General features: G+C 35.1%; 1 protein-coding gene and 1 long non-coding RNA gene across 4 annotated transcripts in view; one reads left to right on the plus strand and one right to left on the minus strand.

The window, feature by feature from the left end:
- CSMD3 (CUB and Sushi multiple domains 3) overlaps nucleotides 1-26,642 on the minus strand; it is a 1,242,212-nt gene that overhangs the window by 741,609 nt on the left and 473,961 nt on the right. The window lies entirely within an intron of this gene.
- On the plus strand, nucleotides 19,273-25,458 carry LOC122234982. The gene is made up of 2 exons (XR_006212995.1): nucleotides 19,273-19,402; nucleotides 23,906-25,458. It is a non-coding gene; the product is annotated as an uncharacterized LOC122234982 (long non-coding RNA).

Here is a 26,642-nt window from a genome sequence, read left to right on the forward strand (position 1 = left end):
AGGAGTGTGAAGCTTGTGGTAGATCATTGAAAGCTCCTGGTTGAGGGATTTATCATAAATTGATATCTGATCCCATGTGACTGTTATATGATGGGAAGTCCTGGGTTCATTAGAAGCAAGTGGGGCATAAGGGAGGTGTGGGCGGGTAGGAAAGGGCTGACATTCTGAAGGAAAGACTATTACAGTATTGATTGCTGAGAGGTTGCTGAGCAACTGGTGAGTATGTGCATAAATATGCTAAAGTAGAGCAGCCTAACAAGAAAACGAAGCCAAGAAAGGTCTGATTTTCCTGCATCATACACTCAGTAAGACACTTTTTATTTTACAGCAGCTAATTAATTAGTAGCAGAAGTGATTTGCTTGAAAATAGGTGCCAATCTTGGCTTAAAAAAGTTGCATTTTGGAGGGAAAAAAACCCTTCAGAAATAGTAAGAACCTATAGAGTTAATCTTCAAAGACTACTATTAACCAGAAAGGCACATATATTACACAGTACATATTGGGGTTTATGTATAATTCTCTGTTAGGGTACTTAAAATAAAAATGTCTATATTAAGAGGTAAATCTTTATATTCCTTCATGTAATTACTTTGCAAAGGTCCACCTTTCTTTCTTTCTTTTTCTTTCTTTACCAAAAATATATTTTATTTCAAGACACTATGCAAAGACTGTCTTTTAATAACATCAATAATATAAAGATACAAATACTCTAAAAATTATAGCTGAAATTTGCATGTATACTTGGCTTCAAATATGTTTTGTACTTTAGTTTAATTATGGAAATTGATGTGTTAAAATTGAGAGATAAAATGTGGACATCTGACTGAGGAGCATCTCAAAAATCATCCGCTCTAACATTGCGACATCAGGCCAACTCTCTTTAACACTTCCTACTCTAAGAGTAGAAACTTTGATGCACCGGGTGATACATATCAGAAGGTTAATTAGAGCTTCCTTCACTCGAATCTTGCCTGTGGAAGAGACATATAAGTTTGTGTTTTAAATACAAAGGAATCCCATCTCTTTTAGAGTAGAAGTTACTTGGAAAGACAGGAAAAACAAGAGCAAAATATGAACAAAAAAGATTCAGCAAGGGGCTTGGGGTTTTTGTAACGTTTTTATAGGTATTGGGGAAAAACTTTATCTTGTATTTATTCTGGAGAAAGTAAATGTTATTTACTTAATAAAATCTTTCTTTTCCCCATCGCTTCGATGCCAAAGAAAGTGAGCATTTTTCCCTTTCCTATGTTGTAGTAGCATTTCAAATACTGACTTTAAAAGTGGATACATCTTGGGGCACCTGGGTGGCTCAGTCGGTTGAGCAGCCGACTTCGACCCAGGTCATGATCTCACGGCTCGTGGGTTTGAGCCCCGCATCGGGCTCTCTGCTGACAGCTAGGTGCCTGGAGCCTGTTTCAGATTCTGTGTCTCCCTGTCTCACTCTGCTCCTAGCCCACTCGCATTCTGTCTCCCTTTCTCTCAAAAATAAATAAACATTAAAAAAAAACGGAGACATCTCATCTTCCCTTTCCCTCTTTTTTCACAAACATGAATTAAGTGACGACTATTCATCAAGCACAAATACACCCCCCCCAAACACACACACACACACACACACGCGCGCACACACACACACACTCTTTTCTCTCTTACAGAGATCCCATCCTTGCCTTGCAAGTAAACTTTCATGAATTTAAAAAATCAGTGCTATGTGATATATTCAATGAAAGATACATAGAGAACGATGAAAATATAGGTGGAAAGCCCTTTGCTATGTTTCCAAAATGGAAAAGTGTGTCTAGTGGAAAAGATGTTGGAATTGAGTTTAAAGGATGAGCAGATTTTGCCAGATATTTTAGGAATAAAAGAACGTCCCAGTCAGAGGTAACCATTTAAGAAAAAGGTGTGGCGGGGAAAATGCAAGACATGCTCAGCCAATTGTAAATTATTTGATACAGCAAGAATGAAGAGAGAATAAGAGCAGATTTGATAGGTAGAGACCAATGTTTGAAGAGCCAAGAAAAGTCAACTTGAAAAGGACACCTGAAAAGATGAGGCATCACTGAAGAATATTAAGCAGGAGACTGGCACGACAGGATTGTCATTTCAGAAGCATTGTAATTGCTGTAATGTGGAGAAGATACTAGAGTTATGTGGACTAAAGGCGGGGCAACTCTTTAGCTGACCCCCATAACATGACTATGAGCACCTTGATACAGGGTTGCTAGATGGAGTAAATAAAAACCTAGAACATTCCATTGAATTTGAATGTCAGATAAACAACATCTGTCTTTTTTAAAGTACTTCCTATACAACACTGGGGACAGATTTATAATAAAAATTATCCACTGAGGGTGTCTGGTTGGCTCAGTCAGTTAAGGGTCTTACTCTTGATTTTGGCTCAGGTCATGATCTCATGGTTCTAGAGTTTGAGCCCTAAGTTGGGATTTGTGCTGACAGCAAGGAGCCTGCTTGGGATTCTTTCTCCCTCCCTCCTTGCCTCTCTGCCCCTCCCCTGCTTGTGACAGTGTTCTCTTTCTTTCTCTCTCTCTCTCAAAATAAATAAATAAACTTTAAAAATAAAAAAGAAGATATTAAAAAAATATATTTACTGTTTATCTGACATTCAAATTCAACCAGGAATCCTGGATATTATCTGAAAGCAATTCAGACTTACAAACTTTGAAAATTTCTGCATAGCAAGCAAGTTAAAACTATTAACAAATATTGATCCATTTAATGTAATGTGCTTTGATTGATCCTATGAAGACTTATGAAATGCAGAGAGTAAGCATGATGACATCGTAAGAACATCTAGACAAAATTCATGCAAACATCTTTTTATGAAATGAAAACTAAAAAGAAGATAAGTTGAATGAGGTATGCTAAGACATTTTATTCCACTTGTATTTAAATTCTATATTCTTCATTTTAGTATTAAAAATAGCTAATACTCTAGCCCTTTTTCATTATAAACCGCAAGTTCTATACTTGAGGAAGAAAATAATATTGAGAAGTAAATCTATAGATGATTCATACAAAACAGTGCCAACTTTTTTATTAATGCTTCATTCCAAAGAAACCTGAATTGAAGATATTTCCAGCAAGAACTTAATGGACTTGGAATTGTATCCAAGCAATAGAAATGGTAATGAATAATGAATAAAAATATCATTCTCATATTATCAAGTAAGCCTTTTGACCTGTTAATCTTTTCCCATCCTTGTTTTTTTTTTTTCAGATGGTAGAAACTATAAAATGAAAGTAGAAAATTCAGTTATCTCTCTTTGTTATATATGTATACACACACACGTGTGTGTGTGTATATCTATCTATCTATCTATATACACACATACACACACATACACACACATACATACTGATATATACGAGAGGAGATACTTACAGACACTATAGAGAGAAACCATATATACATGCATATTATATTTAACTCTAAAGAAAGACACATATATACATTATATGCATATATATATATATATATATATATATATATATATATATATATGCTCTGAATTCTGAAAAGGTTTTTTTGAGTAAATATGTTCTATTTGATCAAGATCACATACATTTTAATTGGAAAACTTTATGATGAAAATGATTAATTAAAACAAAGGAAGGTTTCTTACCATTAAAGTGGTTTTAAATATCTGAAATTTTATATCTAACCTAATGATTTTGCTATATTACAATTACAGGTAATAATGTGAACATCCAATCATTTTTCTGAAGAATATTTTTAACTTTCATAAGGGTGATAGAAATTTGCTCTTCTCACTCGTGGGATGGTGTCTTTGTATCACCGCAAATTTCTGAGTGGAGTTGATTAAGACACTGTAAACATATTTGCATTCCAATATGTTTACCTGAAATGACTAGGTAACAAAACTATTTATAAAGAGCAACAATCATTTACTGAGTACAAATTATGTTCTAGACACAGTTGTAATTATATTCCATCCTCAAAAGTACCTGTAAATGGAGGATATTAAAGCTTAAAGCAGCTTCCATAATACACGGACTCACTTTGCTAGTAGGCAGAAAGCTGGGATTTGGACGCAAATTGTGTACTCCCAAAACTACAATCCTAACTCTTGTGAAATCGGTAACCTCTGTTTAGTCTCCCCAATATAATACAGCACGTGAACACTTGTGTCTAAATCCAGATGTAAGTTATTTATTTATGTTTTGTTTTCATTATATTTCTTCCCAATCACTTTCTTCTCCAGCACATGTCTGTTTCTAGGTTCTTCTTACAATTCCCTCACCTCAGGGCAAGAAGGTTCTGTAGGGCTAAAAGGGAAATTTGCTGTAATATCTCTCCATAACTTTAATTTCCTAACAGTTTAGGCCTCTTCAGGGGATTGTGTCAAATGACAGGATAGGGGGAATGACTAGTGTAAAGGTTGAGGGGCCAAGGAGAGGCAATAAAGATAACACACACATACCCTTCCTGCTGCATTGCAGGAAAGTGGAAACATCCAGGAACCTGGACTCTCATCTTTGGCTAGGATACTCATCTCAGGCTTGTCATGGGAAGTTTAGAATCATTTGACTTCAAGTGAGTGAAGTGTGTGCTTGAACAATGATGACTGAGTGCCTTTCTCCTTGTTGTCCATACACTGCAAAGGTCCCTTGGATTCTTGTGCAGCTTGAGGGAAGAAGAACGTGCCAATGTTTCTTCCACCCACCCTCCACAGTGACCTGGACAAAATTTTTCTCCTGTTAGATACAATGGTGGCTCTCAAATTCACTTGAATTTAAAAGAGCAAAGTGACATTTCTTGCCCAAGCAAGTCTGTGGATAAATTCCCTCTTTCAGTTGCAAATCTAACCAAAATGCACAGCATGCCCTAAACAGCCTGTCTCTTTGTTGTTTTTCGTTTCAGGTTGACATGTGATGTTTCTGTGTTCTTACTATTTCCTCCTCTAATATTACCGTTTTTCCCTGATAAAACCATTCTGAGTAATCTAATTTCACTTATCTTTAAGTATTATCTGCTGCTCAATTGTTAAAAGACTCACATTGTCACCCCCCAAGGCTTCTTACCATGTTGCTAAACTGGATCCCTTTTTTTTTTTTTTTTTTTTTTTTGGTTTATTTTTGGTTGTTTGCTTTAAAGCATGAACAAAGCTTCTGTAAACTTCTGGGGCTAACTTTTACCTACATGACTTCTCTAATCTTCAGAAAATTTCATGGAAGGTCTTTTTTTTTTTTTCCTGAGTCCCACATATATTGTATTATTCATGAAGAGTAGATGGTTTTCTAGGACTTGTCCTACAGACCCAGGAATCAATTAGTTTTCAGCAACTATTCATCACTGATTCAAAGTCCTACTAACCATAGTTTCTAACAACTGCCAATCATTTTCTTCTTGTAAGTTCCATGATAAACATTTTACATTTAATCTTTGTAACAATCATAGGGCATAGATTATAATTCATATAGTCAAGGGTAAATACCTTGATTAAGGGCATTCATTCATATATTCGCTCATGTATTTATTCAACAAGAACTTATTGAGCACCCATTCCGCACCAGGCACTGAATGATGACAGTATGTTTCCTAAGAGAGATTACATTTAAGTGAGGGAGACAACGAATGTACCAATTAATAGCTGATGGGGAAATGCAAAGTGACATTTGAGCTAAAAACCTTAAAAATGAAAAAGTGAAACATAAAAATAAAATACCTGATAGATCTGGCTGTTTTATTCAGACTGTCAGGTTCTATAGTTTGTATTGTTAATCTTTGTGATACACTGCTTCCTACTCAGTTATGACTTGGGCATTTCACTTTATATAACTATGTTTCATGGTCTCTTGTGCTCTATATTTCTATGAAGTAACATGTATTTTAACTCAAGATAATATATTTTGATAATAAATTTTAAATATGTGAGTTCCACATGTCACCAATAAAAATTAACAACATCACTATATTTCTTCTTTTCAATATACACATATATATTAAATGCCTACTCTTCACTAGCCACTGTTATGTGGTAGGATATTACAGTGAGCAAGAAAGATGATGTAAATACAGAAACAAGAGAAACAAAAAATATGACTGTATTATGTTGGTATGTTACGTTAATGTTGCCACAAATTCTTTGCAGGCCTTTCTATCGACAGGTAGAGTCTATTTCCTCACCCCCTGGATCCAAGTTGACTTCATGACTTGCTATTACCAACAGAGTATAGCCGAAGTGATACTGTGTGAGTTCTTGAGCTTCAGTTCCAAAATGTCTTGTCATTTCCACTTTTGCTCACTTGGGATATTTCCCTGAGACAGCCACGTAAAGAAGTATGTCTAGACTATTAGAAGACAAGGGGCACAAGGAAGGCAACTGAATTGCCCCAGCTGACAGTGTTATGAGTGAGGCCATATTGGTCCAAGCATCCCAGTCAACCCTCCAGCTTAATGCAGTGACACGTGAGGGTGGAGATACATCCTGAACACCAACAAAATTATGAAAAGTAATAAAGCATTATTGTTTTAAGCCTATAAGACAGGGTAGATTTTTCAAGCCATGGTTAACTGACACAATAAGTGAAATACAGAGTTTTACAGGAGTATATAAAAAAACACTAATCTAATCTAGTCTTGGAGGTGACTTAACAAAGAGAAGCTTTCTGGAGGAAATATTTTATATTGAAATAAGAAAGATGAATAGGGCTTCCAAGGTGAAGACAAAGGAAAGAGATGGTCCAAGAGTGTGCTACATGCATAAAGGCCATGAGACAAAACAGATTCTGTTAGTTTCTAGGAGTTAAAGGCCATTTAATATGTGTAAAGCATAGACAGCAAGCAGGAAATCACAAGAATTGAAGCTAAAAATTTAGGTAGAAGGCATTTATGAGAATATGGTACAGTAGATATGGTACAAGGCATGGGAAGATACTTGGACTTCTTTTGAAGTCAACAGAAATAGTTCCTCAAGTCCACTCTCTCCAACTAACACCATATTTCTCCCATCCCTTTCACCGAACAAATCATGCTTCTAACAAGAAGGTGGTATAGTAGTAAGATGCATTCTGTTTCCACTGATGGAAAACATAAAAAGATCTCTTGAGTTAAAAAGCAAATTTTTAGTAATTATTAAATGGGGTCACTTGGAGTCTTCTCAAAATTGAAAATTAGTAGACATTTGACTCTTTAATCCACAGTCTTATATGTTTTCATTCATTTCCCCCTGGTTTCTATTTTTCAATTTTCTAATGCCATGCCAGCGGCTTCATCAATTCTTCAAAATGTTAGGTAGAATTCCTTGTTGAATTAAAAATATACGTCACTACAAGGTCAGTCAATGTCTTTTGTTAGAGGATGAAACTTATGTTGTATACTATAACTAGTTAGAATTTTTTCATAGAATTGGGGGAATGTCACAGGACCTCAGAGCTCATGGTCATCCCATAGAGTCACCTATAGTCTACCTGCAAAAGTAGTAAGCTCAAGTGTATCTTTATGTATGATTATAAAATATGTTCTAAACAATTGCATTTTACTTTGAAAAGATGATTTTTTGCTATAAAATGTCACCAAATCTATGCAGTTCTGGCTTTCCTTATAGAGAATAGAATGATTTTATATACAGGTGAATAACTTCTAAAATTTAGTTAAGATGAAACTTTCATATGCCTTGAAATAAACTGGAATGAAAAAATAACACCTCAAACACATAAAGTGAGGTTTGCAGTACAGAAAAGAAGACAGAAAATGTTATTCTGTGATCCTAAAATTGTATATATACATTATGCGTAATGCATTTCCTTGAGTGAGCCCACTCAAAGTGATTATGCTAATTCAAGATCATTTAGCTTTATTTTTTAATTATTATTATTATTTTTTTATTTTAGAGCGAGAAAGAGGGTGAGTGCAAGTAGAGAGAGGGGCAAAGGGAGAGAGAGAGAGAATCGTAAGCGGCTGCATGCTCAGCGCAGAACCGGACATACCCCTTGATCCCAAGACCCTAGGATAATGACCTGAGTCAAAATCAAGAGTCACTCAACTGACTGAGCCACCCAGGTGGCCCTGAATGTCATTTGTAAGGTAACTACATTTATCCTTTCCTTGTTGCAAAATCTGATTACAGATGATCTCTGACATAAGATGTTTCGACCTAGCATTTTTTTTTTTTTTATGGTAAGATGGTGCAAAAGTGATACGCGTTCAGTAGAAACTGTCCTTGGAAGTTTGAATTTTGAGCTTTCCTCGGCTGGTGATATGGGCATGATCGTCTCTTGTGATGTTGGGCAGCTGCATGTAGCCACAGTTCCCAGTCAGCCTTACGATCACAAAGGGTAAACAATCCAGACATTTAACACCACTTAAACCTGTACCCATACAACCATCCTGTTTTTCGTTTTCAGTACAGCATTCAACAAATTACACAGGATTTTCAACACTTGATTCTAAAATAATCTTTGTATTAGATGATTTTGCCCAACTGGAGGCTGATGTGTCTTTCTAAGCATGTTCATGGTAGGCTATGTTAAGCTATGATATATGGTAGGTTAGGTGTCTTAAATGCATTTTTGACTTACGGTATTTTCAACTTACAATAGGTTTATCAGGATGTAACCCCATCGTTAACTGAAAGAAGATTTATATTTACAATCATTTTTAACATCACCTCATACGTGAGCTGTATATAACGTGTGGAAGAACACTGTTTTGAAAATAGTTTTGTGTTTAATACTGACTATGCTGAAACTAGGAATAAAATTCACCTTAGTTTCCTCACTTATCATACAAAGAATTTGGACTGAATTAGTGGTTCTCAAATTTTTCATCATGAAATGCTACTTTTGTTATATTTCTCTAAGAAAAAAATTTAGGAAACTGCTCTTACAAATAAACTGAGTCACTTTCATTCTAAGAAATGTATACTCATTTTAAAAAACCAACATAGCGCTTGCAGATCAGGCCTTCTAATTGCCATGAAGTAGCCAATATGTCACCAGGTTAATTTAATTACAGTGCTAAGTAAATAAAATTGATATTTTAGTTAGCATGTGAGGCCCTGTGATGGGTAAAATTTAATTAAGCTTTTTGAAATAATGAAAATAATGAACTGTTATTCTTCTTCTAGGGAATCCCAAAAAAGAATCATTAGGTTACAAGATCTATCACACCTCCACAAATCTATGGAGAGAAGAGAATTCATTCAAACAATGTATTTAAATATTATCTGCACCTCTCTTTCTCTCCTCTCCCCCCTCCTCTCTCTCTCTCCACTTCCTTTCCTACCCCCTTCCTTTTTTTTTTTTCTTTCTTTCCTTCCTTCTACAAACTGCATTGGTCACTCAATACATGCCAGGTATTCATCTGGTTCTAAAATGATCAAGGGGAGGGAAGAGATACAAGGAAATAAGCACAATGATATTTAGGAATGGTAGTACTATGAAAGCACAAATACAGGAGCCGGTAGTGGTGAATTCCTAAGTTGTTGAGCGGAGTCTAAATCACACTGGCTTATTCTAAGATTTTTCCGCTGACACTGGGATGGTAACAACAACAACAAAATCCTGTCATGGGAAGACATGAGGGCATGATTTTCCACTCAGAGAGAACAGCAGATACAAAGAAGCTAAAGCTGAAAAGAAGATGCTGTGTTCCTGAAGGCAGTGAGAGGATGCTAAGTATTAGGAAATTAGGAACTTGAATGCCATTCAAGAAGTTTGGATTTATTTTCTAATTTATCCTAAGTAAGCAATGTAGAGGGAAGATCTGATTTAAATTTAAATAGATCACTTTGTTGTTAATGGCTAACGTGTCTGTGTGCCTGTGTGTGCATGTGTGTGTGCACGGGTGCATATAGGGAGTTGATGATGGTCGTAGTTTGCTGCTATGACAAGAAATATGTGACACCGTGGCATGTGGAAGAAAATGAGGTAGATTTCCTGGACCTTTTCCCCACCAGAGCGTTCCAAAAATGAAAAAGTTTGCAAAGAGCTATTACAGCGCTTCTGCACCAGAATGCACATTTGCAGAGGCTGAAAAGGTAAATACATCAGGCCAGAGACTCCATGTTAAGAGCCAAGAGCAGATCCATGCAGAATAAGGAACTGCCTGGGAGGATGTGGAAAGTATAATGAGGACTGAGGTTTAAAAAATATCCAAATGGCTAATTGAAACCAATGTTCCAAACAAATAACTGACGAAGTGATGGGAATGCTAAAAGCTGAGGAGCACGGGCCCCGAAAGAAACAGATGCTGTGAGCAGCAGGGAGACGCCAGCGTAACTGGCACAAATGTGACTGTGAATAATGCTCTTCCGTGACCCTTAAAGCCTATCATACAAGCTGCAAATTGTATCCAAGATATTCAAAAATTTTCATCTCTGACGTTTTAAGGAACAAGAAGGATGCCAAGGCTAAAATGGGGCATAAAAAAATGAGATTAGGGCATTCTACGGAATGACTTAAGATGTATTGTTTCTTCAGTTAAGAAAATGAACTAATATGTCGAACAAGAAGCGTGCGTTTATTTGTTAATTCGTTTAGCAAACATCTTATTGAGTGCCTACTATGTGCTACGCACTACCATGCTGGGGATATAAAGGGAAAAAGCACACCCAATCTTCCTTTCAAAGAACTTGTATTTTTAAAGGGGAAGAGAGGCAATAAAACACCAGATTAACAAATAAGGTAATAACTAACAGGTATTTGAAGGAAACTTTAAAAGTGGCATAAAGGAGAGTTCCTGGTACTTGGAAAATGAAAACCTCTTTGAGAAAAGGATATTTATACTATAACCTAAAAGAGAAGAAGAAGTCATCTATACAAAGGCTGGGGTAAGTATTTCCAGAAAGCTGATGTTGCTGAGACATAGGCAGAGAGGATAAGGGTAGAGATGGGTTTAATGATGCAGGCAAGGATTGATCATATAGAGTCAAATAGCTGTATCAACAAATTTCTTTCGCAATGTACTTGGAAGCTATAGGAAGGATTCTGAATTTGACTTGGTTTGCGTTCTAAAAAAAATCACTCTACTTTTGTGTAGAGAACTGATTATAAAGAAGCAATAGAGTCAGAGGACAGATCCAAGAGAACGTTAGTGTCATTATAAAAAGTATTACTTGATAATTGGGGACAATAGGTGGATTCAACAGACAAGTCAGTGATTATGGGATAATTAAGATAAATGATAAAATAGATCATATTTGCTTAATTTCTTGCAAATATCAAGTACAAATGTGTGATTACACTAACTATGCCTATCAAGGAGATTTTAAAAAGCAAATAGTCTGTATATGTGAAATAATGTCTTCTGTTTCATCAGATATGTCCAACTGAATGTACACATGTACTTCCAGCTGTTAGCAGAAACAGGTTGTTATAAAGAATAGCTGATGCAAAAGGCACCTGAAAACTGGGAAAGAACACAGGCAGGTACTTCATAATTATTATTCCAATGAAGAAAATAAATACAATAAAGGAAGAAGATATACAATGCTATCTTGTCAAATGTTTTCATGAAAAACAATCATTCGATAAATTGGGTAAATCAGCTATGTGGTTCCTGGTATGTCTAAAACGTCAAAGTACCTTGACAAGTGTTTGCAAAAATACCATGAGATATAATTATCACAGTAATTTATAAATTAATTACATCTGTTTCATCACTGATAAAATGGAGATTCTATGGGCTAAGAATTTCATGGTTTTGACTCCAAGTTCAATTATGTTCATTGTTCTGTAATACTACACTGATGCCCTACATTTTAATATTCATCCCTTCTTCACATTATACTTGTAAGCTCTTTTTTAAAAAGTGTATTTATTTTGAGAGAGTGAGAGAGAGAGAGAATAGGAAAGGGACACAGAAAGAGAGAGTGGGGAAGGGACAGAGAGAAGGGGAGAAAGAGAATCCCATGTGGGGTTCAAATTCACAAACCATGAGATCATGACCTGAGCCCAAATCAAGAGTTCTGGTTCTTGTTTGTTTGCTTTGAGCCAGACAGGTTTGTTTGTTTGTTTGTTTGTTTGTTTTTGCCAAGAAACACATTAATAATTTATAAAAGCCATTTAAAAAGCCAACATTCACTAAGACAACAAAGAACATCACTTTGAAGAGGCTGACTTGACTTTTAACCAGCAGTGAATATACACTTTAAAAACCTATGGAGAACTTTTATCATTCATATGTGTTCCACTGCATTCTAGCTAGGAGTTCAAAACAGGGGCCAAACAGCACATGAACACATCCAGGAGCCCTTGGCCGTCCAGAAAACCACAACAGTTTGTAAATCTCCACAGACTCCTCAATAAGGGAAACCACAAGAACAGACTGAGCAACCCAGGCATTCCTTCACATTATACTTTAGATAAATTTAGAACCAATACATCTATGCACATGAGTCTTATTTATTTAGAAATTGGAATACTTCTACAAGTGACTCCGTTCATTCCTTCCCAAACGGGTAAGAATAATAGACTTGCCAATTAAAAATAATTAAATTACATATTATCAGTGGTAAAAAAAAATGTAGTTTATGCTTATATTTGAAAAAATGCATCTGTAAGAGTTTGGAAATAGATAAAACTTAACATATATTATACAAACAAAATTAATAAATAAAAACTTGCATATGCACTCATTCTAGGAAAGATATCTAGATTTATAATCTCCAATGCACTATTCTCAGTCTGAAGAGGAACATAAAGGCTAATAAGGCATATATTTCACCTTAAGGGATATATGGAATTTATACAAATTGGCTACACTCAAGGAAATAACGTGAAAAGAGAAATATCACCTCTGAATTGCTATGTAAGGGAAAACATGGGGAAGATTGCATTTGAGAGATGTAGGCAGTGGTGGGAGGGGGAAACAGATTAAATGGAAAGCTTGTGCAAAGATGAAGAAGTTTGAGAGAGCACAGAAAATGACAGTTCAGTAATGGTGCAGATAACGTGACAGGAATTAGTAAAAATAAAACCTACAAAGAGTAGCATGAAAGCACGCAGTTTGAGCAGTCATTTGTTACTTTCTGGCCACCCAGAAGCCATAGTTCTCATAGGAGAGATTTGTTGAAGGACTTTAACCTATCACATCTTTTAGCTTTGATCTCTGATTTCCAATTCTAAGTTGCACTTGGAGTTGTGATAAATATTTAATTAAAATTTACATTAGGAAATTTTAAGTAACTGAGGAGTTTAAGTCTTTAAGTTCTAAATAATTAAGGAGCCTTAAATAAATAATGAAAGTAACCAATATAGTCATGGCTTAGTTTTAATTCATGAAACGCTTTATGAAATCATGAGGATGGAAGCAGAAATAATCAAATGAAAGGAAGAATCCTTGTCAGCCTTTTTCACATCCAGAACATTTCTGAGATGGAAGTTCTATTCAGGTGATTTGACCTTAAAATCTAATTTTAATTGTTCCATAAATTTTGTTATATCTAATTAAATGGGTACATTTGCAGCTGTCCTTACCTATTCTCAGCTAAAATGATATAATTAAAATAACATTTTGTCTCTTTGAGGGACAGGGGAGTTGAAGTTGTCCTTCCACTTTATGAGGTTCAGAATCTAACTTAATGAAGTCTATGTGGAAATGAATGGGATTTTTGAAAGTGTGCAATGATTCAGTACATCTGGGAGACATGTACATAGATGCAGGCAGAGGACTACCAAATCTTACCTCGAATCTAGTGGGAAACATCCACATATAGCAATTCAATTAGTGGGGCTCACCCTAAGAAAAATTAATTAATTAGGTTTTTTTATTTGGCATGGCTGTCACTTAGATATTTTAAACAATGTTTTAAGAAAAAAAAAAGCAAAAGCTCTTTTGAGTAGATGGGTGGAACATAGCCTGTAGTTTTAGATAGAAGGTGGAAAATCATGAAGAAATTTGTGTGAGTTTATGTATTTATATCCAATACCTTAGCTCTTAAAAAAAAATGAACTTTGGTATAGAGGTGTATTCTAACTCCAAAAAGTAAATTCATTCTGCTGAATTATAAATCAATGTAATAGTATTTCTAGATCTTAAAAGAAGCCAATTAAGAGAGTGATAATATGTAATCATGTTGGTTTCTATAATTTTTTTAAATTCTTATTTATTCTTGAGACAGAGACAGAGCATGAACAGGGGAGGGGCAGAAGGAGAGGGAGACACAGAATCTGAAACAGGCTTCAGGCTCTGAGCTGTCAGCACAGAGCCTTATATGGGGCTAGAACCCACAAACTGTGAGATCATGACCTGAGCCGAAGTTGGATGCTTAACTGACTGAGCCACCCAGGCACCCCAAATTGTGTTGGTTTCTGATGGAAGTCATAGAGCACTCTGTTCCTCCCCTACAGTCATGCTATACTGGGTAAGAGCACATGCTGTGACGTCATAAAGACCTGGCTATGAATATTCCAACACTGATTAACTGTGAAACCTTCAGGAAACTCATTAGTAACTATGAATCTTCTAACTTCTAATTTGTAATATGAAGAAAAGAAACACACTACATAACATGCCATATGGATGAAATGAAATGTAGGAAAAAATAGTTTGATACAATACCTGGCACAAAATCAATGTTCAGTGGTAATGGTGAGAAGAAAAAGATGATACAGCTCATTCAAAGGTAGTAATGAGAAAGAATGAAATTACTTTATCCTTCTCTAAGTTAGATTCTGGCTATTCGATAGGCTTGTTACCCAAGTTAAAACAATTTTATTAACTAAAAACTCAAGTTCTAAAATTATTTATTCTTGAGCATCTGTTTCGTCCACACTTTAAGGTAATTAGTGAGTTCACTCAAAGTTATAATGTGCATTAATGATTTATGATTCTTTGATGAATACCTGTTTTCCCCATGCAACTGTCTCCATGAGATATAGTTGTACAAATTTTTGTTGTTATGAACGTATGAATAATAGCTAACAATCAGGTGGCAGATAATTACTGGCTAGGGAATTTACAGCCTGCTGAATAGTTATATCAGAACTCCATAATACAAAGATGGCAATTTGATAGCCAAAAGGATATAATATTTATACTTACCTTTAATTTTATGTCAGTTGACATTATCAGAGGCTAAAAGAGTAATTAATTAAAGATGATTTACAAGTTTCATGGTTTGATCCCTGTCCTGAATCTTTCCTACCCGTTCTGGTTGTCACAAAATGGCAAAACTAATAATACAGAAGTTAAAATATATTTTACAGATCCTATAATCCATATTTTTAAAACTTCTTTTACAGTGTCATTTCTTGAAAAATTATATAGAAATACTTAACTGAACATAATATTCACACAAAAAAGTTAAAGTGAAATATAGAGTGAATTATATTAGAAAGAACATGGGATTTGGGATAACATAACTCAGATTAATGTTTTGTCTCTATTCAGCCCTATTTTACTTAGGATTTCTCTCCTACATTTTCTCACTACTAATTTTACTTTGGATAACTTTAATTTATAAATTAAATCATTTAAATCTTTTATAATGCTGAATGTGTGACTTTTTCCAAATTGAAAAATAGTGTCGGGTTTAGCCATCATTCCTTGAGAATAATTTAAATAAAGAATTTTTAATGACATTTATAAGTAAACATTTATCCCCCTTTTCCTTCTCATTATCCTGGAAAGAGTATCCTTCTTCTCACCAAAGACAAACAAGAAATTTACCTACTTGTGCTCTGGATTATATCCAATGACACCTCCAGAACATTTTTTGCTCTCTCACGTTACTAATTTCTATTACTCTATATAGTCATTTATATAATTATAGAAATATACTCTCAATCTCCAAGGTTAAATAACAAAAAATAAATAAATAAAGTAAAACCACACCGACCCTACATTTCACTTGTAGCCACCTTCACATTTCTCTCTTCCTTCTTAGCTGAATTCTTGAAGACATTGTATATACAACCTATTTTTACTTTTGTACTTTATATTTACACCATAAAGAAGTTTGTCTAGGGTTCTGCAAAACTTTTACCACTGAAATGACCTCTATGTTACCAAATCCTATTCTATGTGACAAATATTTACTGTGCACATACCATATACCAAGAACACTTCTAGTGACTGAACATATAGCAGATAGCAGTATAGAAAATAGTCAAATTTCTCTGGTCTTTAGCAAGCTTATAGTCAGGTGATGAATGGCCCTATGAAAAAAAAAAATTCAAGGGGGGTGGGCTGAATGCCAGGGAAGAGATGCAATTTTAAATAGAGTAGAAAGAAGTAAGATTTTTAAAAAGTGGAGTAATAAGACGCCACTGACAAAGTGAGATTTAAGTGAATATATGAAGTATATCAGAGATTGAGTCATGCAAATATCCAAGGGAAGAACTTTCCAGGGAAAGTGAATGCAAAGGCCCTAAGGCAAGAGCCCTTATGACACTTTGAGAACCAGCGAGCGTGCTGTTGTGGCAAGAGAAGGCATGGGGAAAGAAAATTTAAGGTCAACAAAGTAAAAATGGTAAATCATGTAAGTAAAATAGACAAGCTTTTACTCTGAGACAGAACCACTGCATGGTTCTGAGCAGAGGAATGACACTTAGATTTTTTAAATATTATTTTGGCTGTATTCTTTCTAATGGACTATGGAAGGCCAAGGGTGGAAGCAGGGAGACCTTTGGGGAAGAAGTTGCAATGATCAAGGCAAGAGGAGAAAATGTCTACAAGCTGGGTGGTTGCAGTGGAAGTGGAAGGAAGTAATTATATCATGGATATTTTGGGGTAGAGCTGGCCAAGACTTGCTGATGTGAAATGATAAAAAATGAGGAGACAAGGATGATTTCAAGGGTTTATTCTGAACACCTAGAAAAGAAGAATTATCTGCTGATATGAGAAGACTAGAAGAAACAGACTTTGGGGGAGAATATCACTTCAACTATGAGATATTAAGTGTGAGAAGCATGTTATAAATCCAGGTGGAGATGCTGTAGAGGTGCTTGCATATGCCAAGGTACAGTTCAGGACAAAGATCTGATCTGGCAATGTAACCTTGGGAGCATCAACAGAATCCACAGGACTGCATGAGATAACCAAACAACTTGAGGCAAAAAGCCTGGCTGCACATCAGGAATCTGAGAAGAAACAAAGGAGTCTGAGAAGGAATCACCAGTGAGGCAGAAGAAAAGCAAGAGAGTGGCATTCTAGAGGCCAATTGCAGAATGTGTTTCAATGAGCAAGTAAAAATCAACTGTGTCAATTTCTGTTACTAGGTTCAGGTTCAAAAATACAACAAATGAGAAATAGTGACCTCCATTCATTATAGGAGTAGAAGTTGACTGGAAGTGATTCAAGAGAGAATGAGAAAAAGGGAATTGGATATAACGAATACCAAAAAATTCTTCTAAGAATTTAATATGGATAAAAGCAGAAAAGCTTTCAGTGTATGTTATACATTGACAACTCCCTTCTCCTTGAAATAGTCTGCTTTCAGGACTTGTATGAAGCCATTCTCTTCTAGTTTTCCACCTCCTTTATTGATACTTGGAAGATTCTTTTCAATCTCTTGTCGGTTCTTGCTTCTCTGCATAAAATTTAAATAGTGAGCTTCTCACTGCTCAGTCCCAGGTTATCTTTTCTCTGACTGTACTTTTGTGTCTTTTGAGGGAACTCATCAAATCCCAGGGATTTAAATGTTCTCTCTATGGGGTGAATCCCAAATGAAACTCCAGTTTAGAACTCGTCATGTATTCAGACATAGATATGCATCTTTTTTTTTACATACCTATATGATCATTTTTGTGATGACACTAATATACTCTAGAATTCAAATACAACAGGCCTGAAAGAACCCTTTTTCTTTCTTTCCACTATAAAACATTTTCTCCTTTGAGTCTTTTGTTTCTTACCAAGAGAATTTTATGTATCATTTATAATTTCCTATTTTTCTCTCATAACATCCAATTAATCATTAAATCCTGTCAATTTTCACTCAAATTTATATCAGATCTGTCATCCTTGCATTTTTCCTTCCTCATCCTAATTCATGCAATGCAACACAAACCTTTTGCCCACTTTCATTCCCCTAGAGTACATTTTCCACACAGATGTGGAATTAAAAAAATATATATCATTAAAGATTAAATCATATTACCCCTCTCTCCTGCATAAAATTCTATGTACCCCTTATCACTACCAGAGGACATGATCCTATGTACTGTAGGCCATTCTCACTACTTCTGTTATATTTCAGCCACATGAGTATTTTTTAGACTCTTCAGCCTTTTATGCATTTCCTTCTGTAGGGCCTTTGTTCATTCTGACTGGCCTGTTCTCCTTAATCCAACTCCTTTGGCACTGCTTCTACTCCACTCGTCTCATACTAGGCATTGGCTTGTCTTATGCATCACTTCATCAAGGAGATACGTTACCTAGATACATTACCTATTACTAACCTAGGTCCTATATCCCCTACCTTATTCTCTATTCCAGCCCCCTCTGGTCTTTCATTTATAGTAAACATTTATGTCACACTTTCACACTTACATTTCCTTTTTTTTTTGGTCTGTTTAATATATATATATGTACATATATATATGTACATATATATACATATATATAGTATTAAATATATATTGTAATATATATGTATACATATATATTCCATATATTGTATATATTTTGTATTATATTAAATATATTTTTGTATATTTAATATAATGTATATGTGTGTATATATGTGTGTAAACATGTATACATGTTTAATTTTACTTGCCCATTCCCTCAACTATATTGAAACAACTATGAAGGCAAGGTGTTTCTCTTCTCCTTAATCATCATATCCCCTAGCAAAGTACATAGAAGAGACTCAATTAATGTTGGTTGAATGAATGAATGGATAAAGGACTTCTATGGGCAGGTCATAGTGGGACTGTGGGAGTGAGCTGAATGTGTCTCTTAAGGAATTTCCTTAGTAAGAGGGGAACCTACAAATAACTACGAGACAAAATACTTTAAGTGACCCATAGAAATACAAATTGCTATATAAATTTATAATAATAAGAGATTTTTTTTTAGTTCTTAGTATGTAAGATAATGTGTTAATTTCCTGGTAAACAATTTCATTTAAAACAACCCTTTGATTATATTAACATCTCTATTTTACAGTTGAAGAAAATAAGTTTATGAGGATCCTATCGCTGCTCAAAAATGAAAACAGGATTTGAACCTAGGCCTCCTCTTTCCAGATTCTTCATTCATAACCATGAATCATAAAAAAAAAAAGCTTCATCATGCACAAATTATATTTAAATATTTGAATTTTCTTCTGATACATGTTATTTTTTTTTCACTCATGTTAAATTAAGAAAAAAAATTTAAAAACCACCTTTGTGAAAACAAAAAATAAATGCTCACTCACAGAGAATGGAAAACACGGATTCAGAACCACGAGCCTTCTTTAACGAGGTAATCAGCTTTAATTACAAAGAAATTTTGAAATAATCTCTTGAACCTAAATGTCTGTTGGCTCAAGTGTCATTGAATGTCACTTTGTCATGTTGATAAGAAAACTGGAGGTCAGAATTTAGGAAAGATTCAGTTACTTCATTAATCAGGTTGGGCTAAAGTTCTGAAAAATATTTAATTTGACTAGGTTACACCTTTTATCATATATTATGCATCCTCTTTCTTGTATTTCCTAATATTTATTGTGAAGAGAAACAGACTTTCCTGTCAACTTGTTTTCTTAGGGAACATGTCATCTTTCATCTGACATCTATCATAAACGACCTAAATGTTTATATGGATTTCCAGTTTGTGAAAAATGTTTAAATAATTACATGAGGTTATGAATCATGGTAAGTGTGAGAGACAGTGAGAACTCAAAACCTGCTATTACATCTAAAAATTAATAGAAACTGACTTGTATGGAAGTTACTAATTTTTCCTTGTTTTTCATTATATATTTGTTCCTCAAAACTTGATCTTTATTTTGCACCCTATAAAAATCAGAGTGACCTCTTGTATTTTAGCAAACACATTCCTTGTTACTGTTTTTTTCTATGGCATTTTTAATAAGTGTGATTTACCAGTTACCTAACCTAAAATATAGATACCATTAGTTTTATCTAAAAGTTGAGATAAACTCTTAGGATAATTAGGATACCTCAGTAGTAATATTTTATGGATTAATAAAACCAACATAGGATCTGAGAAAAAAGAATACAGAATGGAGAGAACAGAGAATCCAAATTTAGGAATGTGGATCACGTAGTGAGATGTTTTTAGGAAAGAAAATGAATAAAAAGCATAATTGAGGAACAAATGGAAGAACCAAGATTTGACTCCAGACATTCTGCTTCCAGAAAGGCTATTTACTACTATGCTACAGAGACTAGAAACCAGTATTAAATTATCTTAAAATTACATCATATAAGAAAATGTGCATTTCAACAATGCATAAATAAAATCTAAATAATATATGTGTCACATAAGTACAGCATTGACAATATATCTCTGCCACTTCTGTGAAGACACAGACCTCAGATATAAAATATTTGTTTTCCAATTCATATATTTATGCTATATATTTAAGCTCCACAAGAGTAAAAAGTAATGACAGAAATACACTATAACAATAGAATTTATTCCAAAAGGGATGTCCCTTTTTTTTTCCTTTTTGGTTTTGTTGACATCGTGTTGACTAAAGAAGCCCTCAGATGCAGACATTTTTGTAAAGTTTTCTGTTAGGTTTGTACCACTTTAAAGTAGGTTATTCTCTAACTATGAAAATACTAAGGAATAAAATCCTCTTGTAGGGTATAAAACAAATTGATCCCATTCAGATTCAGATTGATTTTGGCCTACAGTCCTACTTATCATTTAATTAAATGGGAGTGCATTATGCAGAGCTATTAAGGAAGTTGTGTAGCAAAATAAAGCACAGAAATGTAGCATGAAAATACATTATAAATTATTTAGAAAGTTTTCACAGGAAGATCTGAATATTTCAGGGTCATCTATACAAAACACATACTAAAGGGCATTCAACATACAGAGAGAAAATATGAGAGAAAACAGAAGAGTTAGTGAACAATGTAGAGGAAAGCTTAAAATATTGAGTCCTTTATTTGCAAAATAACATTGTCATGGGAAAGAACCTTGACCTCTTTCCTTTTCCTCTAGTCAGTAGTTATGGGGACAGCACTTCATTCAGAGTATTTAGCACTAGATTCAGTTAGTGTTTTTTTTTTTTTTTCTTTCAAGGTAATTTAATAGCTGTGGAATCAATAAAACAACTCAATTGAAAAAGTTAAAAATTTAAATCTGTGCACCAAGAAATAACTTTAGTTTACTTTAGCAATTGTTACTTAGAATTTTGTGGAAGGGGAGTAAATATTAGAGGCCAAATTTCTAATTTACTGATTAAAGTATTTATTTATGGTTGGCAATATTTAGTAAATGTTATTTAAATATAGAAATAATAAATCTTAAAATTGTCAAACATAGTTTTAATCGTGTTAGAACAAACTCAGTGCCCTGCTTAAATTTCCATGGATGTATTATTTAACTTACATCAAGTTCATCTGCCTATCTAGAGATATCTGTATATTTATCAGGAGAGGTTGAGAGAAAGAGATGGCTAAAACAAATCCCTCAGGAACCACCACTAAGTCATTGTATAAAACAGACGGGATGGACATATTATGTTTCTTAATCAGGTCTTCAACTGCCAGAGCACACAAGTAACAAGTAACTATGGCTACACAGCCAAGGTTTAGATGCCTTGGGACTTTATTAAAAATAAACACTGAGGGGCGCCTGGGTGGCGCAGTTGATGGAGTGCCCTACTTTGACTCAGGTCACGATCTCACGGTTTGTGAGTTCGAGCCCCGCGTGGGGCTCTCTGCTGACAGGTTGGAGCCTGGAGCCTGTTTCGGATTCTGTGTCTTCCTCTCTCTCTGACTTTCCCCCACTCACACTCTGTCTCTGTCTCTCTCTCTCTCAAGAATGGATAAACATTTTTAAAAATTAAAAAATAAACATTGAGGGGTGCGTGGTGGTTTCGTCGGTTAAGCTCCAGCTTTGGCTCAGGTCATGATCTCGTGGTTCGTGGGTTCAAGCCCCACATCAGGCTCTGTGCTAATAGCTCAGAGTCTGGAGCCTGCTTAAGATTCTGTGTCTCCCTCTCTCTTTGTCCCTTCCCTGTTCATGCTCTGTTCTCTCTCTCTCAAAAAAATAAACATTAAAAACATTTTTTGAAATAAATAAACAAACAAACATTGGAACCTAAAGGGACCCCATTTAAAAAAGATGTTTTTTTTCCTTTGCTTCTGCTTCTATTCTTGCTGGGGCTTGCACCCCCACCTCACTCTACAAATCCCTTGTAATGCGAATAGCATGTGTTCTCCTTGTAAGGGACAAAGAACTAATATCTTTACGGGCTTCCAGCAAAATAGATAACATCCAAGGAGTGACTCGTGGGTCATCATAAACACAAGACCACTGACTCCAAACACCTTGAACCAAGACCCCTGACCTCGGGGAATGGATGACTTAGGAAAGACAGCTGGACTGGGTCCTTGTTCTGACCAGTTCCTGGATGCCAAGGAGGGAACATGCACCATACCATAATTGCCAATGAGATCCCTAGGCCCCAGGCAAGGCTGAAACTCATGTTCTTTTCCTTTCTTAGTCTCCTGGAGGCTCTGTTCGTATCTCTTTCTCTTCCTCTCTCTCTCTCCCTGCCTCTCTCTCTGTCTCTCTGTCTCTCTCTCTCTCCACACACACACACACACACACACACACACATATGTGTGTGTGTGTGCATATATGTATACATATATGTGTGTGTGCGTGTATGTATATATATATGTGTGTGTGTGTGTATATATATATATATATATATATATATATATATATATATATCTTCGATAAGCTTTACTTTCACTTCCAAAAATATTTTTAAAATACTAAATGAATAAAGCCATCTTAGGACAGATATGTGCTGTATGTTGACATATTCATAAAATATAAACTATGTAATTTAAATTAAGACCATATAGAAATCAAGTTCATTTGATTTAATCCTCATTTAGAGTCAGAGCTTCACATTAACTCCCCTAAAAATTTATTCCCATAACTATGTATATAAATTTATACACACACACACACACACACACACACACACACACACACACATACACACACACACACACTCAAATTGTTCTGTCATCTACAAATCATTTATGGAGAGTCACTGATGTACCATGTAAAGAAGTGACATCACTCAAGATTTTAAAAATTACCTAAAAAAGAGTATAATGATTACATAATCCATCTTCCTCAGTTTCTTTATGAGTAAGTTAAGATTCAAGGCATTCACAATTTTGATATAGTTAACCAGATATGTAACTGCTATTCCAACATATAACTTTAGATCTTCATCTTAATATTAGCGTCTTTCCTAATTTCTCTTATAGAAACACACACACACACACACTTGAAATATGCCATTTCTTATTTACCTTAGATTCATCCTAGCCTTCAGAAACTTCACGCTATTGTCTGATTTTGCATTACCTATTCCTTATTGATTTTTCATATTTAATTTATGTACCATACAATATCACAGGAGTTAAATCATGATGTGAGAGGTAGATACCTGAGAGAGAAAATCTACAATTAAAAAGATACAAACCATACAAATATTACACCAAGCACCAAAAATGATAGGTATAGTTCCTTTTGGCTATGAAATATTCTGTCAAAGTATAAAGGCTGATTTCAGCAAGTGTGTAACATTTCCATAGATGTAGGTCTATGTGTGTGTGTGTGAAGTGTATACCAGGAGGTTAGAATGCGGCTGTTCCTGATTCAGCCTCAGTGGAAGCATTAATTCCATAGACATTAAGATATTTAAATAAATGCATGACATATTAAGCTTCTTATATGAATAATTTTCAACAGAAATGGAGACGAATCTGTTTCGTGAGTCTTGGACACTTTGGACAGAGCAAAGATGTTAAAAGCGGACAGAGAAGAGAGGAGATCGGTGAAATTGTTTCCTTTGAGAGAACCCTTACAGATCATTGGGTACCCTTTCCCTAGCCTTTCTGGGGGAAGGTGAAAGAATGATACCTTCTGGTGCTAGTTTAGTGATGTGGGCTTCAATGGGATCACTCAGTTATGAAATTTGTTTCGTGCAGTTGGCACACAGAAAAGATTGGTGTCTGTTCACGTCTGAGAAAGCTAAAGTCGAAATCACACAGGAATAAGCTAAAACTGACATCTGTTGAGGAAATTCAGAGGGTGAGAGAAGAGAGAGCTTCTGTGTTGAAATAAGCCTGCTTTTTGAGCTTCTCAGAGCAAAACTTTTTTTCTGGTTGATCAAGGAAGATCATGGGTATTGGAGATTTAAAACAGTGCCATTTGGAGACCTTTCCAAGTAGGTACCTGAGGAGTAAAAAAAACAACCTCAGCAGAAGAAGGCTGGGGATATCAAGTGGCTGGTGACCAAGTCCAGTAAGTGTCCCTTTAGATGCACCCCCTGGGAGAAGAAATTGCAGAAGTGAGAGGCCCAGTTGGAATCACTGAAAAAGCCCTAGGACTGTCCATGACAGAGTCAGCCTGAAAATCAGGACCAGTGAGCATGTAGCCAGTTTAGGACTGAGGTCAAGACCAATCCCTTTACCTCTTCTGTGCTCTACTTCTGTTTGATCTTACCAAAAGCGAAAACAGCAGCAAATAAGGAGTTTAGAAGAAAGAGAAAATACAAGAAGGAGAGACATCAGCTAATTTCAACCCTGTCCATTGAACCTGGCTACTAAGTGCTAGTATGGGAGAGAGGGAAGAACTTAATATTCAGTTACATTTAGTAATTTGATTAATAGCTGAGGCTTGGTATATTAATTATAGAATTGAAACTGTGTCTGATGTGAATTGAAACTGTGTCTTATGGCTGAATTTTATCCTTCCAAAATTCATATGTTGAAGTCCTAAACCCCAGCGCCTCAGGATGTGACTGTGTTTAGGGATAAATTCTTTAAAGAGGTGGTTAAGTTAAAATGAGTACTTAAGGATGGACCCTAATCCAATATAGCTGATAACCTTACAAGGAGACAAATTTTTGACACGGAGAGACAAATACCAGGCAGGAGTGTGCATGGAGGAAAGGCCGTGTGCGAACACAGCAAGAAGGTGACCATCTATCTGCAAGCCACGGAGGGAAGCATCAGAAGACGTCAAACCTACCTACATCTTGATCTTAGAACTTCCAGACTCCAGAACTGTGACAAACAAATTTCTGTCACGTAAGCCATTTTGTTATGACAACCCCAGCAAACGAATTCACCAGGTTAATGTGATCACAAGACCTGAGTTTTCATCCTGGGTAAGAAGCATGTTGAGAGTATCTTTTTTTCTGGAATTCTGGAAATTATTTATTAGAATGTGTTAGTGTATCCAACAGTGAAAACTAAAAAAAATAAAATTAAAAAATCTGAGGTTTTCTTAAAACTGAACATGCATTTGGATATTTTGCTTTTTGCATTTAAGTTATCATGCTTTCTGAATCAAAGAATGCGTATCCTTATGGAAAAAATGAAACAACAGAACATATGAAACCATGCCCACGATAGATAACCAGAACATACTCAATCAGCAGCATCCATCCCATTTCTTAAACATAAGCATAACCCATCTCCGTATCTTTTCGGTAGGGAAAAGACAGATCTGTCTGTCCCACTTGTCTGGCAGAGTAAGCATGCTGAAGGGAACCAAAAGGAAAAAAAAAAAAGGAAGATTGATTTTCAAAGAAATTAATGTATTAAAAAATTTGAAAGGGGAATGTCAGAAATTTTGTTGAATGCTTTTATTTTATGGATTTATTTGAAGCTGTATGCGGTGGAGAGGAAAATCATGATTTTTCTGATAATTATAGATTCTAAAGGTCTAAAATAAGGCACATCCTGCAGTCCAATGATCATACACAGTAAGTCATAAAGAATCAGTGGACAGTCACACAAAGCTGAGGAACAGTGGGAAAGATGACACTATGTCTGTCATATTGTCTCCACATATTTATCGTGAGTTTTGAGCATATTTAGTACTTTCCTGTAATTGGAGAGCAGTAGCTCAGTTGCCCAGGAGGGCTATTCACGGTGTCTGTGGGGGCAGGACACTGGCCACTGGCCACCTGTGGCTTTCCAGAAGTTGAAATGGGGCTAGTGAGACTGCAACGCTGCATTTTTAATTTTATTTTACTCTAATTCATTTTAATTTCACCTTAGAAACAGCACGAAATATTTTGCTGTTAAGGACAACTTCATTGTTTTGGTACTACATTTTATTTTACCTGTTGTGTGGTGTAAGAGGCACCATACAGTGCTGGAACCATATAATGATGGAGCGTTGTAATGTATTTATTTGAATGTTTTATGCATAAACATAGTTCATACATGAAATTTACAAATGTGATTCCCATTTATTTGAATATTTTATGTAAGAATTTACAGAAAAATATAGGTAAATAACAGTTACTAATAAATTGAAATATTGTACTTATCACTTTAATTATAAGTAAATTGGTCCTCTAGCATATTAAAAAAACAACTCTTTGCATTGGAAATTTAAGTATGAGCTGTGCTGTAAGTGTAACACACGTTTAGATTGTTGAGACTTAATTTAAAAACACAATGCAAAATAT

This window comes from Panthera tigris, chromosome F2 (assembly GCF_018350195.1).
Source record: "Panthera tigris isolate Pti1 chromosome F2, P.tigris_Pti1_mat1.1, whole genome shotgun sequence".
Lineage (NCBI taxonomy): Eukaryota > Metazoa > Chordata > Mammalia > Carnivora > Felidae > Panthera > Panthera tigris.